This window comes from Cupressus sempervirens, chromosome 7 (assembly GCF_028749045.1).
Source record: "Cupressus sempervirens isolate cs-2001-9-10 chromosome 7, ASM2874904v1, whole genome shotgun sequence".
In the NCBI taxonomy this organism is placed as follows: Eukaryota; Viridiplantae; Streptophyta; class Pinopsida; order Cupressales; family Cupressaceae; genus Cupressus; species Cupressus sempervirens.
Genome location: NC_143124.1, coordinates 884196286 through 884212637, shown reverse-complemented (window position 1 = coordinate 884212637; position 16352 = coordinate 884196286). Strand labels below are relative to the sequence as shown.

General features: G+C 36.1%; 1 pseudogene; it reads left to right on the top strand.

Moving 5' to 3' along the window:
• Positions 1-12463: 12463 nt before the first annotated feature.
• LOC149550313 (L-type lectin-domain containing receptor kinase IV.2 pseudogene) lies at positions 12464-14653 on the top strand (annotated as a pseudogene).
• Positions 14654-16352: the final 1699 nt, after the last annotated feature.

The window sequence follows — 16352 nt, the reverse complement described above, 5'->3', positions numbered from 1 at the left end:
CGCCTCATAGTTGTGACTGTTCTAGAGTGCGAGCAACCTGAGTGCTTCGTGGTGGAAGGCATTCCTCTGGGCCCATCTGTAATGGCCACAACCTTTGAAGGGAGGCTAAATATTGTGGAGCATGGGTTATGAGCATAGTGAGTTGAAGACGATAGTCAGATGTAGAGCTGCCCCCATTTTCCATTCGCCCACAGGAAAAAGGAAGGCCACAAGCTTAATCCCACATTGATAAGGTGAAGAGAAATTGTAGTCTGTTTATATTCCAAGGCAACGGTAGTCGGCCTCTCAAGTTGAGCACTTTTTGACAAGCAACTCAAAAGTGTGGTAGGCCCAAAGTCATTCAAAATTTTAAACTGGACACCAGATTTTGAGGAGGAAGATGTGGCATCATGATGTGGACCATTCAGACCAATCGAAATGTGTCATGTAACAACTAACTAGACTAATTGTAACATGACATTTGGTGCAGATTTTGTTGAGATAAAGATTGTTGCACACATTGCATAATATTGTTATATTATTAGTTTTTGTGGGAACTAATGTTTTCTTTTGACCCCCTTCTATTAATTTGTCAAGTTTTCGAAAATCAAATTCTAAGGTTTGATGAAGTTTTTATTATTAAATTAATTTAGATTGATTTATTCTTATTTTCTTATTGGTCCTTCCCAATTTTACTGGGGTTTATGTTATTTTTGCAATTTAAAAAACTAGAAAAATATAAACAAGGAACATTTAATTTACTTGTCACTTCCACCAGACTTTGTACGCTAAGTTGTCCAACCAAATCTACAGATCATTAATGACAGAGAAGTGACTATGCAAGGGAGGCTTTATTTTAATTAATCTCATAAAGTAACAATCAAAATTATTCATTCCTACTTTCAATTATAGGTGGTTCTGCTCGTCGGGAAGACTAAAGCTCCATTGCTTCTTGACCTTCGTCTTGCTCATCATAGTGTCGTCTACGACTGGTAATGGAAATGGTAGCGAAGGCAGCGACATTAGATTTCTTTTGGCTTTTATTAACCTTTGACTCATAACATGGCTTCTCATGAACATTCTTGTCTTTCAACTATATTCTTCTCCATGTTGTGTGAAATTGTAGACCCGTGATTTTTGTACAATAACATCTTCGATTTGATATACTAGCTCTTTATTTTGGGGCATCTACTCACATGAAATAAATTGAGTGTTCCATGACAATTGCCATGCTTACTGTTGATGCCATATGACGTGATGGGTCAATATTTAGTTTCATAAAATTATAAGATATATAATGTAAGAGTAAATGTAAAATAAAAATATCTAAAGCTTGATTTTTTTTAAGCTTTTAGTTTTTTAAAGAGTAAATCAAAATAACATGATATTTTTAAAATTATTTTCATGTAGAGTACGGTTTTAAATATTTAGTAAGTAAAAATGTTAAAAAAATCTAATTAAACTTTTTTTATTTGATTGTTTTTATACTGAGTTTTTAAAATAGTTTTTGAATTTAGTTAAATGTCAAATGAAAATATCAATAAAATTTAAATTACAATAATATTTATGTAATTCATTTTTAAATTATATTAATTATTATTATATTGAACATGTAAATTAGTAATTTTAAAAATAATATTGTATTGAATTTTTAACATTGACATTTAAAATAAAATGAAATATACATATATAAATAACACAATTAAATTATATATATATATATATTCATTTTAAATTTTTTTTAACAATATCACAATCTTCATTTAGAGTCCTCTAACTCATTGAATGATCTTTCTCCTTTTAAACACTTGTTTGTTATATACTTATTTTCAATAATGCATATGTATGGGTTTTAACGATACTTTATCTGTGTTATAAAATCTATATGTTTAACTTTAGTTTTATTCTATGATATTACTATTCAATAACTACTTTTTAACATTATTTTCTAATAATTTGTTTCCTTCTATTTTCTCTAATAGGCAGAGACTCATGCTCCAAAAGAGCTTTTGTTTTATATTATTTTTATTATGTAATGTTTCACCTAGATGAACATGCAACATGTAAAGATTCTCATGGGATATACTTGATGAGTTGTATTATAACATTGTGATAATATTTCATGTAATTATTTAATATTGGGGAAAAGAATTAACATTCCAATATTAAAAGTGCGGTTAAGGGGTTAGGTCGCACATGGTTTATATAATACCACTTGGTGGTTTTTGTTGGAAATATAGATGGAGTAACTGGGGGGGGGGGGGGGAGAGGGTGAATTGGTTACCACAAAAAAAAATCCACAGATCCCTTAGATATCTTAAAAACTAGTTACTATTGTCACTCGGTAGCGACACAAAAAATACTATAACTTGGTAGATGTATGTTAACTTATTACTGATCTTTAAGCATTCACAGAGATTTAACATGCATGCATAAAAGAAATAACATGAACACAAGAGACACTAGATTTAACATGGAAACCCAATATGGGAAAAACCACCAAGTAACTAGCTACTGATTTTCACTCTTCTAAAGTGAGCCTTGTTAGGAGCCAACCCTGTTAAAAGTTACAAAACACACTATTATGTGTGACTTGTTAGAGGATTTAATCACCCTGCTAAGAGTGGCCTTGCTAGAGGACTTTAGAACAATTCAAATAGAACTGTCACCTTGTTAGAGGATTTACAAAATGGTTGCTAAACCAACTCTATTAAGAGATTTAGAAATCACTACTACAATTGTGAGAAAGTAACAATGAAGTGACCTAAATGAGATGCAACTGAACTTTGTTGATACAGATCTCTGTTTTGCTTCACTAGATCCTCTTTGATCAAATAAAACTTTGCTGTTCCTCAAGGATATCTGATCCTTCAAAATTTTCTCACACTTTCCTCTTCACACAATCAACTCACTTGCATGCTTGCTCATTCATTCATCCATCCTTTAGAATTCACAACTTGACCTTTTATTTATACCTTACAAATTGTCAAGTCAACTCATTTATAAGTTACAATTATCAATGATCATTACATCAGTCAGTTACAATTATTACATGAAACAATTAAACTTTATTTTCCAAAACAATGAAATCCTTCATTGGCTAACCCTGCTTAGTAAACATTGCTCCATAAATGATTTCTAGTGTTAACCAACTGAAGCTCGATAAATACTGCACTTTGCAAAATCCTTTGAAGATCGAGTGAACTCGGTAAACACTGACTTTCCTTCACTAACCTTGTGAGCTCAGTAGAAACTGACTTTTGCCACAAAATCCTTCGACGCCCGAGTGAGCTCGATAGAAACTATTTCCACAAAGTATTTTCAGGAATGCTCAGTAAACTCTGGAATTTTCTTTGCTAACCAACTAAGCTCGGTAGACTCTGTCTGATAACTAATATGACATTTATGTAACATCAAAGACAACACACAATTGAACAATTGTATCCAACAATTTTGTGGGACTTGCTACTATATAAGCAACCACAAGGGTAGTTGTTGGTGTGAGAAGAAAGAAGGGAAAAAGGGAAAGAGTCAAGTAGGACAAGGCTTGATAGATTAGTTGAGGGAGCATTTGTGAAGGTTAGAAGAAAGACATGGGATGTATGGATTCATGCTTATTCACATGAATTTCTTAGTTGTAGCTATGGCTTTGAAGGCTTCCATGGTTGTATTGGATGCTTTTGGAGGCTAGATTTTTCCCTCAACGAGGGTTTCCCAGGGTATATCTTGTGTCACATTTTGTGGGTATGTTGTTTATTCTTTTGCATGTGGTTTTCAATTGCATATTTATTTCATATCTATTATGGGTTATTTGGAAATAGTTATGTTCTTTGTTGTAAGTTTCCTTATAGATTTCAAGGAGATGTGATGTGGCGGGCCCAAGATTCAGAGACTTTAGATTCCAACATGTATCGGATCTGATGGTCATCACTTCTGCCCATTTCAAAGATGCAAGGTCATTGAATAATGTGGGGAAGTGACATGCTACCACATGATGGTCGATGGTGATGAGGCGGATTCTAGGAGCAATTTATAGGATGTTGTCATGTGTTAGATCCAATGGACATTGCTTCCGTAGAAATTGAAGTTGCTCGATTGTTAAGAATGCGACATGCTGCCATGTGGTAGTGGATCATGTGGTGATGACAGAGTAGTTCTAGCCAAATAGAGGACCCCACATGGCAATGACGTGAGAAGGTGCCCAATAGGTGGATGATGTGGCAGGATGATTGTGCATGGAGATCAAATAGGAGACTGCCATGTGGCATGTGTTAGGTGATAGTTCAAAGATCAGTGGACCAATTAGAGGGTGCCACATGGTGCCCAGCTGGCAGTGACAAAGCAAGGGTCAGATCAATCACAAGTTGCCATGTGTTAGATTGGTCAACCCAAGTTTGACCCAGATGCTGAATTGGAGGGAAAATAAAAGGTCATAAAAACAAATTTTAAAAGATTATTTTCCATTTCACATGCAAGGTATTTTAAATCAAAGGTGATTATATAATAAAGTTTTGACCTTAGTGAAAGTTAAACTTTTGCATAAAACATTTGCAAAGAAATGCAGACCTGTGAACTAGTGAGGAACCTAAACTTCAAGTAGACATTCTGGACATCTCCAATAAGAAAATATATGACCATCATATACTGTTGGAAAGGTCTTAGAATGAAATTTCCAGTTTCTAAGTTTTTTTTCATAGGAAGTTATATGTTTGAGCTATTCAGGGTTTTGTAATAGATGCTCATTTTTTAACCATATTCAGGTACAACAATTTAGAGTTGGTTTTTGGTGAAATGATGAACTGGATGTGCACCAAGGTTGTTAGGCATGCATTTGGTGATGATATTTTCACCTCCAAATAAATTTAGTGAATGATTTATCAACATTTCAAATGCATACATGATGTTTTTGTGAGGATAGGGTTTCTCATTAGTTAGAGAAGATATTTTGAGTTTGTTAAGACATAATGATGAGATTCCTTTCAGATTTTGGTTATAAAGAGAAGAGAGATGCTTTGCAACAATAGGGGATATATATTCATGTGGACATGTGTCACTTCTAGATTAGATCTAGTTTCTTCTTTGTTTCCTATATCTTTCTCTTTCTCTCTCATTGTAATGATTGGTTCCAGATTCTTGGACAAGGTTCCACTTTGTCTATGATACCATTGTGATTCTATCATTCTTCAACATTCTCTCTTGTATGAAAAATAGTAATGAAGCTAATATAGATTGTTTAGGTCCATTTAGTGGTTCTATGAGTTGCTTACATGCATCTTGAATGTATAGTTTCAAAGAAATTAATACAATGAACAAAAAACTTCTTATTTTCATTCTAATTCTCATAGATCCTATCTTTGTAGTTTGCAATATTTTGTGGTTAAGGGACAAAGAACTTAAACCCTTTTATAGCCCCTTAAAGTTGTATGTCTTGTATGTTTTGTTATTGGAACAAATAGCCAAGTAAATGTTTGATGTATATGACAGGGTTAGTGGTTATTTGAGAAGGATATTTCATGAGAATTAGGTCTTTATGAACACTGATGCTTGATTCAAAAAGTGATAGGATAGATCTGATATCTTGATGTATGGAATATGTCACTGGTATCATAGATGTATGTGTGATTTATGTAACTACCCAATAGATAAGGCACTAATCAGCTATAGGATCAACATGTTTCTTACTGTTGCATATTTGAGATTTGTTGAAATCAAATTTATAATCATCCATTTCCCTTATGTTTAAGAGATGAAATGATGCCCTCACTTAGCTTGTGGATTTTATAGGACTTGTAATTTTCTACTGCATACCTTATTATTACATAAATATAGAAGAAATAAGGTTTTATCTGCTTTGTTTAGATTCAATTGTATTCTTTTGACACTGGTATCATATTAAGAATCTAAGGTCCACTCGCCTAGGTTTTGTAGAACCTGAAGAAGAAGAAGGAGTATAGCCTTATAGTTGGCCCCAATGTCTGAACGAGTAGGTTGTAGATGGAATTAGCTGCCCCTAGATGTATTTGTTCCTATCATTGGGTTATTAAAAAGTTGTTAATTTAGGAGCCAACAATACCACTCACATATGATGGCACCACACTAAGTGGTTGTCTAGTCAACAATTGAATAACTTGATAGGTTGAAAGTAGACTAGTAGAAAAACATGTACTGATAGCCCTCAAACTATCTACTAAAGAATCCACAGAGATGTCTACTAGAGATGGGATGCCAACCTCATGATACATATCATTAGCTAAAGATGATGGAATAGTGTGACCACCTGCAGATGTAGATTGTGAGTGTGTCATGTATTTGTGCACTTGATCAAGAAAATCTCATGCACCTGGGTAGCAATAGTGGAAATCCTCTCATACACATCTCTATGTGTACCATTTGTCACTCTATCTCTAGCTGCAGCTAACTCCAAAAGTTTTGGCATCACCAAAAGGTTTGAACCAATCAATGCTCATTTATTAACGGGTAGAGGAGCATCTAGATATTTGGATTTATCTGAGAACCTACCTCGACCCTACCCAACATGCCCTGGGATATCAATGTAATCAACATCTTGATGTAGATGAAATTATGCAAACAATTATTTATAGAAATATAAGGGGAACTCATCCTTTTGAGGTCACATTTGATGTGTATCCAACCAATGAGGATAAATGAAAGGTGCCACCAATGGACCAATACACCTTGTATGATGATACCCTCTGACAATTTTGAAAGGTCGATAATATGGGAAGATGCTCTTCACACTCTCCATTGACACCATCTCATCTATCTCCCTCCACCTCAAACCACCATTGACACTATGGGATAGAGCACTATAAAATGTGTCTAAAATGACACTATCATAAGGGTTAAAATGCTCGATAGTGTGCATCATACTAATCAACTCATCTCTAAGCAAAGTCATGTTATCCCTATATTATAGGGTAGGTGAAGCCTGCAAGCTCTTATCGATAGCATCAAGTGCACTTTGTAAGCGCTGAATAGTCTCAGTGAATAATGTCTACCTATCCTGGGTACTAGTAGTGGATCTATGCGATGAACCACTATGGAGAGGACCATGTACACTGGCCTCTCCCCCATATGCCATAATGATAAAATATATAAACAAAAAACAAAAGATAGTTGATAGTATAGATCTACACATGCATATATATACATATACACACAAATTATTATAAAAACTAATTAAATCAAAACACACTAAATGAATCTTGCTAAAAAAACCTAGTGTACAACATATAAAGAAATGTTAACTACATTACGTTTTGCTTTCAATAGTAGGTACAATTAGAGAGTAGTTTGGGGTTTAGAGAGATGAAGTAGGGTGAATGCACAAAGTTGGGTAGCAATTTTGCAAAAGTCAAATCCGTGGAATGAGAGAACTTAGAAATGGGTATCCAATTTTATAAAACAGGCACTCATTTTCGGCTTGGTTACCCGACCCTAAATTTTAAAAATAGGGCACCCTTTTTAAAAAAATTGGGTACCAATTTTTTATTTTCAAAAAATAGGTACCTGTTTTTGACAAAATTAAAAATTTGAATTTTTTAGAAATGGGTACCCATTTTTTAAAAGTAAAAAATGGGTACCCATTTTTAAAATATCGAGTACCCATTTTTAAAAAGGGTATCCATTTTTTTTAAAAATCAATTTTTTTTGGGGGGGGATTTTAAATGCCGATTTTAATTTTTCAAAATGGGTTCTCGTTTTTTGAATTTCAAATAACGAGTGCTTGTTTCTTACAACATCAGGTAGGATTTTTTTTTCCTGCCTCAGATTTTGGTTTAGCATAGGCTTGGTGAGACCAAGCCTATGCCTTGGCCTCTCAAGATTTGGCTAAGGCATTGAACTGAAAAATTCATGCCTTGCCATAAATTTTAGAGGATCTTGTTGATCAAATTTTTTTACGAAACAAAAACTCATTAGAGCTCTCACTATGTTGATTTCAAAAATATAAATTTTATAGTGTTATGATTTTATTTACTATTTTTGTATTATTTTTTAATCAAAGGTGGTACCTAAATGTAAAATAGCAATGTTCACTAAAACTTTAATAACTTTTTTATTTTATGATTTTTCTTAAATTAATTTATATATTCAATCTATATTCAATTCTTTTGAAGTTAATTTTTTTTTTTTTTTGAAAAAAGTGAAATTTTGATCAAATTATGGTGTTTGTGTTAGGAATAAGGTGTCTCAACCTTGTATAATTCCTATTCTTATTATTTGTTTTGTAAAATGTATTTCTTGCAAATAATGTTGATGTGTTGACATCTTGAATTGTGTAAGGAGATCATGACTAAAACAGTTATGACGGATTCCTATGACACGTAAGAGCTATGTTAGGAAGATTCAATGATAGGTGAAGACATGTGGCAACTAAGATATTTGAGTACTGTACACTCTACTAAATTTTTTTTTAGGGTTTATATTTTCTTGGAGAATGGTAAAACCCTAATACAATTAATCTTTGGGAGTAGCCCTAAAGTGAAGCCCATGTTATAAGCATTTTTAGGGTTACAAAGAGAAGTGATGCATGAGAGTGTATTCTTGGTACTGTGAGTTGCTATTGGAGTCTTCTGTTGTCATTGTTGAGCTTGCACTACAAGTGTATTGTAACCTTTTGTTGAAGATAATACATTGTGCAGGTTCTGGAGGGGTGGGGTTGTTTTACCGAAAGGTTTTTCCCAACCGGAAAATCATTGTGTTATGTGTTTCTTTCTCTGTCTATTTTCTTTATGCTTGCTTGGCTGAAATATTGTTGTTTACATGATATTGAATCTATAAGTGCAAAAGATTTTAATAGGATTTGCACCTTACTTCTCTTAAGAGATTAGTGTAGGAAGCTGTTTTCGCACCTGAGTTTCCTTACAATTTGTACATGAGAGGTTTTAAAATTTACCTTTATAGCCAATTAAAAATTAAATAATAAAAAAATTATTCTATAAAAAATTAAGGAAAAATATTCTCATCAATCTTTTTTGTGTTAGGTAACTTCGTTTAAAAGAATTTATAAAAATTATTTATTTGTGTCAAATTATGATGTTCATACACGAGTGTTGTATGGTCTTGAAACAAACATTTTGAAAAAATGGTTTTTAAAGATCCATACTAAAAAACAATCTATCATATGGGTACACAAACAAATTACATATTCAAAAATTAGATTCCGAACACTACAATTTTTATTTTTGAAGTTTTTCTATATTCAATCTCTAAATGCATCGAATTTTGATATCAATTGACAAAAAATTAGGAAAAAAATTCCACTTTTTGCCCAAAAGTGAGATCGAACTTCTTGCACTTACCTAGTTATGTAAGTTAGAGAGAGAGAGGTTTAGGGATTATGGGGTTAGAGAGTGGTTTAGGGTTTACAGAGATGGGGTTTAAGAGTTAGAGAGAGATAGATGGTTAAGAGTTTGATATCTAGAGAGAGAGGAGGCTAGGGTTGGGAGAGATGAAGTTGTGTGTGTGTGTGAGAGAGAGGTTTAGGGGTTAAGGGGTTAGAGAGTGGTTTAGGGTTTAGAGAGATGGGGTTTAGGAGTTAGAGAGCAGTTTAGGGTTTAGAGATGATGTTTAAGAGTTAGAGAGCAGTTTAGGGTTTAGAGAGATGAAGTTATGTAAGTTAGAGAGAGAGAGAGAGGTTTAGGGATTATGGGGTTAGAGAGCGGTTTAGGGTTTAGAAATATAAGATTTAGGAGTTAGAGAGTGGTTTAGGGTTTAGAGAGATGGAATTTAGGAGTTAGAGAGCGGTTTAAGGTTTAGAGATATGGGGTTTAGGAGTTAGAGAGTGGTTTAGGGTTTAGAGAGACATCGTTTAGGAGTTAGAGAGTAGTTTAGGGTTTAGAGAGATGGGGTTTAGGAGTTAGAGAGTGGTTTAGGGTTTAGAGAGATGAAGTTATGTAAGTTAGAGAGAGAAGTTTAGGGATTATGGGGTTGGAGAGTGGTTTAGGGTTTAGATAGATGGGGTTTAAGAGTTAGAGAGATAGTGTAGTTAAGAGTTTGATATCTATAGAGAGAGAGGTGGTTAGGGGTGGGAGAGATGAAGTTGTGCGTGTATGTGTGTTTGGTCGATTCTCTTAGTTTTATTAGAAAACTTGCAAGAGGCTATGAGAGAATACAAAAGGTTAATTGATGCAACACTATAATATGGAAGATGATAGTGATACAATGACGGTTGTGGGCTCTCAAAGATTGTATATTATGAAAGGGTACTTTTTTTTCCAAAAGCTTAAGTTCAAGAAAGTATAAGTTAGAAAAATCATGGGTAGATTTTCAATTGAGGAGATAGTCAAATTTTCTATAACTCTTGGGAAAGTGAAGGGCTCAGATTAAGAGGTGCTTGGGGAGTGAATAGGATTGAATAATAAGTAAGGTTAAGGTGAGAAAATGAGAGTGGATGAAATTTAGAGGTTGAGGTAGGGTAGTAGGTAAAAAATATTGAATTTAGTAATAAATTTCAAATGAAAAGTCAATTGCCATTTGTCACAAGGTCAAAATTTATAGAGCGAACTCTGTGATTAAAGGTGATTAGTGAGGATGAAAAGAAAATGATTATTGAATTCATAAAATAAATAATCATATGTATTTCATTAATAGGATAAAGGGAGATGTTAAATGGGTTATTAAATAGAAATAAATTTATTTAATGTTATGATAGAAAAGGCTTAGTGTGTTAGATAATTTAATAGGAATAATATTTAAAAGATAGATAAAATTAAGATGTTCGAGGACATTTCTAGGTGTCTGAGCTTACATGTATGTTATTTATTCAAGCACCAAAATCAACTTTTCCTCACCATTCATGGATAGTAGATCTATCATTGGCATTAATTATATTGTTCAAGGGCCCTTTTCAAATATGAGGTGAAAATTAATAGATATAGCTATTTTTTGAAATTATAGCTCATAAGTTAATTCACCTATTCTCCTTAAGATTGTTTAAGATCCATAGAACTTATGATTAAATTTTATAGTTCTATTTATTTTGATAGAAAAGCTCATAAGATTGTAATCTTAAATATAACATTCCTAACTTTAAATACTTTCATATATAATGTTTATCTATGTATATGTTTTTCTATTTTTTGCATTTTATAGGTGCTATTTAAGAGACTTTAGTGGTTATTAGCTTTGGAAATTTCATCCATTTATTGATGGCAAACTTCTATACAAATCTTGATATGAGACATACCAATGGATACATGATATGATGTAATATAGTATTATCTTTCAATTACTACACAACTCACACCATTTACTATTTTGAAGCATATTTATTCAAGTATCTTTCAATTCACTTTATCATATATTGTTTGGTCATCTATTTCAAAATGATAGCCGATGCTAGGAGTGAGTTTCATAGCTACCAGGTAAAATGCTTCTTGTCAAAAGACTCTCAACAATCTATAATTCCTATCATCAATTATATTCTTAGGTAGTTCATTATGATTGAAAAATTCTCTTATAAAACATTTAGTCACTTGAAGATATTTTGTATGAAAGATTACTATCTTTCTTAAAACCCTTCCAAATAAACACTTCCCTAATCTATTTGTATGTTTTGATGTATTTCAAATGTTCTATTCATAATATTGTATGCACTACCCTTAATATTTGAGATTCAAATCTACAATTGTCCAACTAACATAGATGACTTCTATACTTAATTATGCACTTAAACATCACATACTAAAGATTTTGATTCCTAGATTAAAAGTTACTTATATTTTCCAAGATTATTTAACAAGGAAAGAGAACAGATAATTGTAAAGATTGAAATTGGTTTACGAAAATGAACGATGATGGAACTACAATTGGCCCAAAAACACTAGACAGCGGATAAAAAACAACCTGTCCACAATTGGCCCCAAACTTAAATGAAGAAACACGAATATAAAGAAAAGGAAATAATTGTGCGTCCTACCGTGCCAAATAAAACCGAGGATCCGAGAAGATTGATTGCAATAACTGTTTGAAGAGAGATATTCGAATAGAAACCCATACATAGAGGTCTTTCCGGTAAACCATCCTGTCGGATAAGAACTCGTCCACATTTTCTGACATATTAAGAGGTAAGTGATTTCCCGTCCACCCACATGGGCATTCTAAAATTTGCTCATCCAAAAAAATAGAGCACGAGCTTCTCACGAAACTCTTCTAGAAATGTTCGACAGTGAGGGATCGGTCGACTTGGGATCCATAATATCCTTGTTTGTAAGTGAGATTTGATGGAATGCTATTCGCAGGAGGAGGCAATGTTCGGATCCCGCTTTCCTGCATCTCTTTGATTCTGAGGAAAGGTTGAAACTTACAAATGTAATAGATCTTAATGTCCCGCAACTCGATTTCTTAGATTGTTTGATTTCGTAAACATGTGATTTTCATAGTTCATAGTATTGTTGTCCATTATTAATCTATCTTGAACATCAAACATCAGAATCTATCATCATCAAGAAAGCAACGGCTCATGCGTCTCTTGAACAGGCTGAGGCTGAGGCTGGCTGTGACATTCTCTCTTATGCAGGGTCTCCTGTACTTTTCAGCCGATGCAGACAAAGCGGGGCGCACCACTTTTGTCCTCGATGGAACGGACAACATGATTCTTCAGGGCGAGGCGACCGCCGTGCGATCCGACACAGTCCTGCTGCTCACAAACGCATCACGGTTCTCGATGGGTCGGGCGCTGTACTCGGCGCCCGTGCGCATGAAACCGCCGGGAGAAGACGGCACGGTTCACTCGTTCAAGACGGCATTCCTTTTCTCCATTTTCACCCCACCGGCGGGGCCAAGTGGGGATGGGATGGCCTTCCTCATGACGCCGTCGAAGTCATTTGCGGGCTCCGCAGTGGGGGAGTACTTGGGCCTCCCCGCCAACCCGTCCCGGGAAAATAGTTTCTTCGCCGTGGAGTTCGACACGTGGGAGAACGAAAAGTTTGAGGACCCGGACAACAACCATGTCGGCGTCGACTTCAACCGTCTGGAGTCCCTGACGGTCAACAGTGCCGGGTTTTGGAACTTCGCCGACGAATTCGAGGCGCTCAATCTCACCCTCGGCCGGAGCGTCCAGGCCTGGATCGACTACGACCATCCCAGAACGCAGTTAAACGTCTCCATTATATACGCCGGGTTTCCCAAGCCGAAAAGGCCGCTCATCTCTCTTAACGTCGACCTGTCCGCCTTTCTTGAAGAAGAGATGTACGTTGGGTTTTGTGCAGCAACGGGGGAGTTCCCGGAGATGCATTACATTCTCTCTTGGAGCTTCACCAATGACGAGACGTTGCCCAGCATGGAGAAAACCATGGCCTCCTGGCCAGAAGATGCCCGTTCTATGCACGTTTCGGTTTTAGCTATCACGGGGATTTCAGCAAGCGTCGTCTTGGCGTCTGCGGTGATGGGGGCGGGCGCCTGGGCGTGGGTTAAACGAAGAAGAAAAAGATACCGAGAAGAGGCCGTGGAGAAATGGGAGCTGGAATACTGGCCTCACAGATTCCGCTACAGAGATCTCAGCGTTGCTACGAAATGCTTCGGGGAAGAAGAGCTGCTGGGCCACGGTGGCTTCGGCCGGGTTTACCATGGCCTTCTTCCCGCCAGCGGACTCGAAGTGGCCGTGAAATGCATTACGCGGGAGTTCACGGAAGGAATGAAGGGTTTCATTGCGGAGATCACGAGTATGGGGCGGCTGCAGCACCGGAATCTGGTGCAGCTGCGAGGCTGGTGCAGGCGGCAGAAGCAGCTCTTCATCGTCTACGACTACATGCCCAACGGGAGCCTCGATAAACTCATCTTCGACAACCCCAAAGCGGTGCTTCCGTGGCCTCAGCGGTACAACATTCTCAAGGGAGTCGCTGCCGGTTTGCTCTATTTGCACGATCAGTGGGAGAAACGGGTCGTCCACCGAGACGTTAAGTCGAGCAACGTGTTGTTGGACTCGGAGCTCAATGGCCGACTCGGGGACTTCGGGCTTGCCAAATTGTACGACCACAGTGAGAACCCGCAGACAACGCACGTCGTTGGGACGCTGGGGTACATTGCGCCGGAGCTCATTCAGACCGGGAAGGCCACGCCCAGCTCGGATGTCTTCAGCTTCGGCGCTCTGTTATTGGAGGTTGCGTGCGGGAGACGACCCGTGGAACCTTCGATGGACACGGATCAAGTCGTTTTGGTAGAATGGGTGAGGGAGTTGCATGCGAAAGGGCGGCTGCTGGACGCGGCCGACCGGAAGCTGGAGGAGAGCTACGATGTTGAAGAGATGGAACGAGTGCTGAAATTGGGATTGTTCTGCTCGCACCCGGAGACGGTGGGAAGGCCCTGCATTCGGTACGTGTGTCAGATTCTTGAAGGTGAGGCTCGTTTCCCTGATGTGGACATGGCTCCGTATGACGCCACCGTCATGACTCCGGAGGGGTTAGTGAATGCTGATTCTAGAAGCGTGTTTTCTTTCTCGAGGGGTACAACGCCCGGTGTGGGGTCGAGATACGGGCAGATTTCTGCATCCTGTCGCCCTTTGGGCTTTGGAGCTTCTTGCGAACACATGGACTCCGCCGAGGCTTTAGAGTCGTCGGGGAGCGATGGGTATTTTGCGTCTACTGGATCGGAGTCCATCGCCTTGTGGTCTACATCATCCGTCCACATGAGCAGCCTAGTTTTCCACTGCTAACTTAAAGCTTCGCCTTTCTTTAGACTCCGGACCATAATAGGTATAGAGAATTTGCATTATCTATAGTGAGAGGGAGAGGTAGTTTCATGTATAGAGAATGTGCACTCTCTATAGTGAGAGGGAGAGGTAGTTGCATGTATAGAGAATTTGCACTTTCTTTAGTGAGAGGGAGAGGTAGTTGCATGTATATCTTGTTTGTAGCATAATTAGGTGTCTATGTGGTAGTTTCTGTAGAATAACTTAAATTACACACATTGATTGCTGATTACTAGACCAAAAGTGTTAAAACACTTGGAACTAACTATTCTCTAAGCTTATTATGTCACTAGTATATGTGGTTCAAGTGGTGTTGTCTAATATACATCTCATATACTATAACTCAATTGTTGACCCAAAATGGATAGCTCAATATTGTGTTTGATATACATCTCATATACTACAACTAATCTCTAAGCTCATTATGTCACTTAGTGTATGTGGTTCAAGGAGTGTTGTCTCATATACATCTCATATACTATAACTCAATTGTTGACCCAAAATAGATAGCTCAATGCTGTAGACCATAAAAGAATCCATTTTCATTTTCATATAAGGAACTTAGTCATTTTTAAAAATACGTTCTAGTTAGTGCACTGTAATACTCACACTTCCAACATAACGAAGTGCAAGGGTTACATTGATAAGATATTTTTTTGTGTAATTTAACAGGTGAAGGATATATATAGTATTTTCTATGTAATTTATAATATAACAATCAAGTCTACAACATTCAAAAAATGTTTGTAGTGCATGTTTTCTTATAGTCAATTGAAGGGATGATTTCTAACAATTCCAATTTTGAGGAATTCATAGTCAATGGTTCCCTTTTCTTATATGGAATGAGCTCTAAAAAGAATTTATAGTTGTGCAAATTTATTTTGTTCTAAAACATTGAAACAAGAAGTTAGTGGACTTATTTAATAAATGCACAATTGATCTTATGTAAAGGGTACAAACTATAGGTAATAAAATGTATAGTATTGGTAACATGGAAAAAATTATTTGATACAATAATATACAAATTTCTAGCATGCATCTATGCACCACAAAGTTGTGAGTATACTGTTTTCAATATGTGTTTGGTTGTATTTTACCATTAATGTCAAACATAGTGTTTCAAATGCATTTGTAATTGCTCGAATCATGTGGTCTAGAAATATGTTATTATTTTATTCTTGGAGGAGTAAGTTTGTGTGTTGGACTTATATAATAGTGGACGAAGAAATATGTATTCTGAACACTGCTATGAGGAAGTAGAAGATTGTTATCTATTATGTGGTCTTGTGGAGATCTAATGTTTCCTAGCGCTTTGATTTTTAAGCCTTATATTCAAAAGCCTATGTGGTTTAGATATCCATAGTTCAATAAAAAAAGAAATACCAATTAATAATGGTTCATTTTTGTATTTTCTGGAAGGTTTTTGTTCCAAAAAGTAGGCTTGAAGGTGTGTTGATACTTATGCATATAGATTCAAAATTTTGTCTTGATAATGTCATCCTCTAATGCTTTGGAAATTATTCTTGATGCTCCAAAAGTTACATTTTACAGTATTGCAGTTCTATTTAGTTATTATTCTAGTCTAGAGATAATCTTTGACAACTTCTGATATAGTTTGTTGGCATGTGCTAGTGTCTCTTATGTAGCAAGTAGATCTCATCAT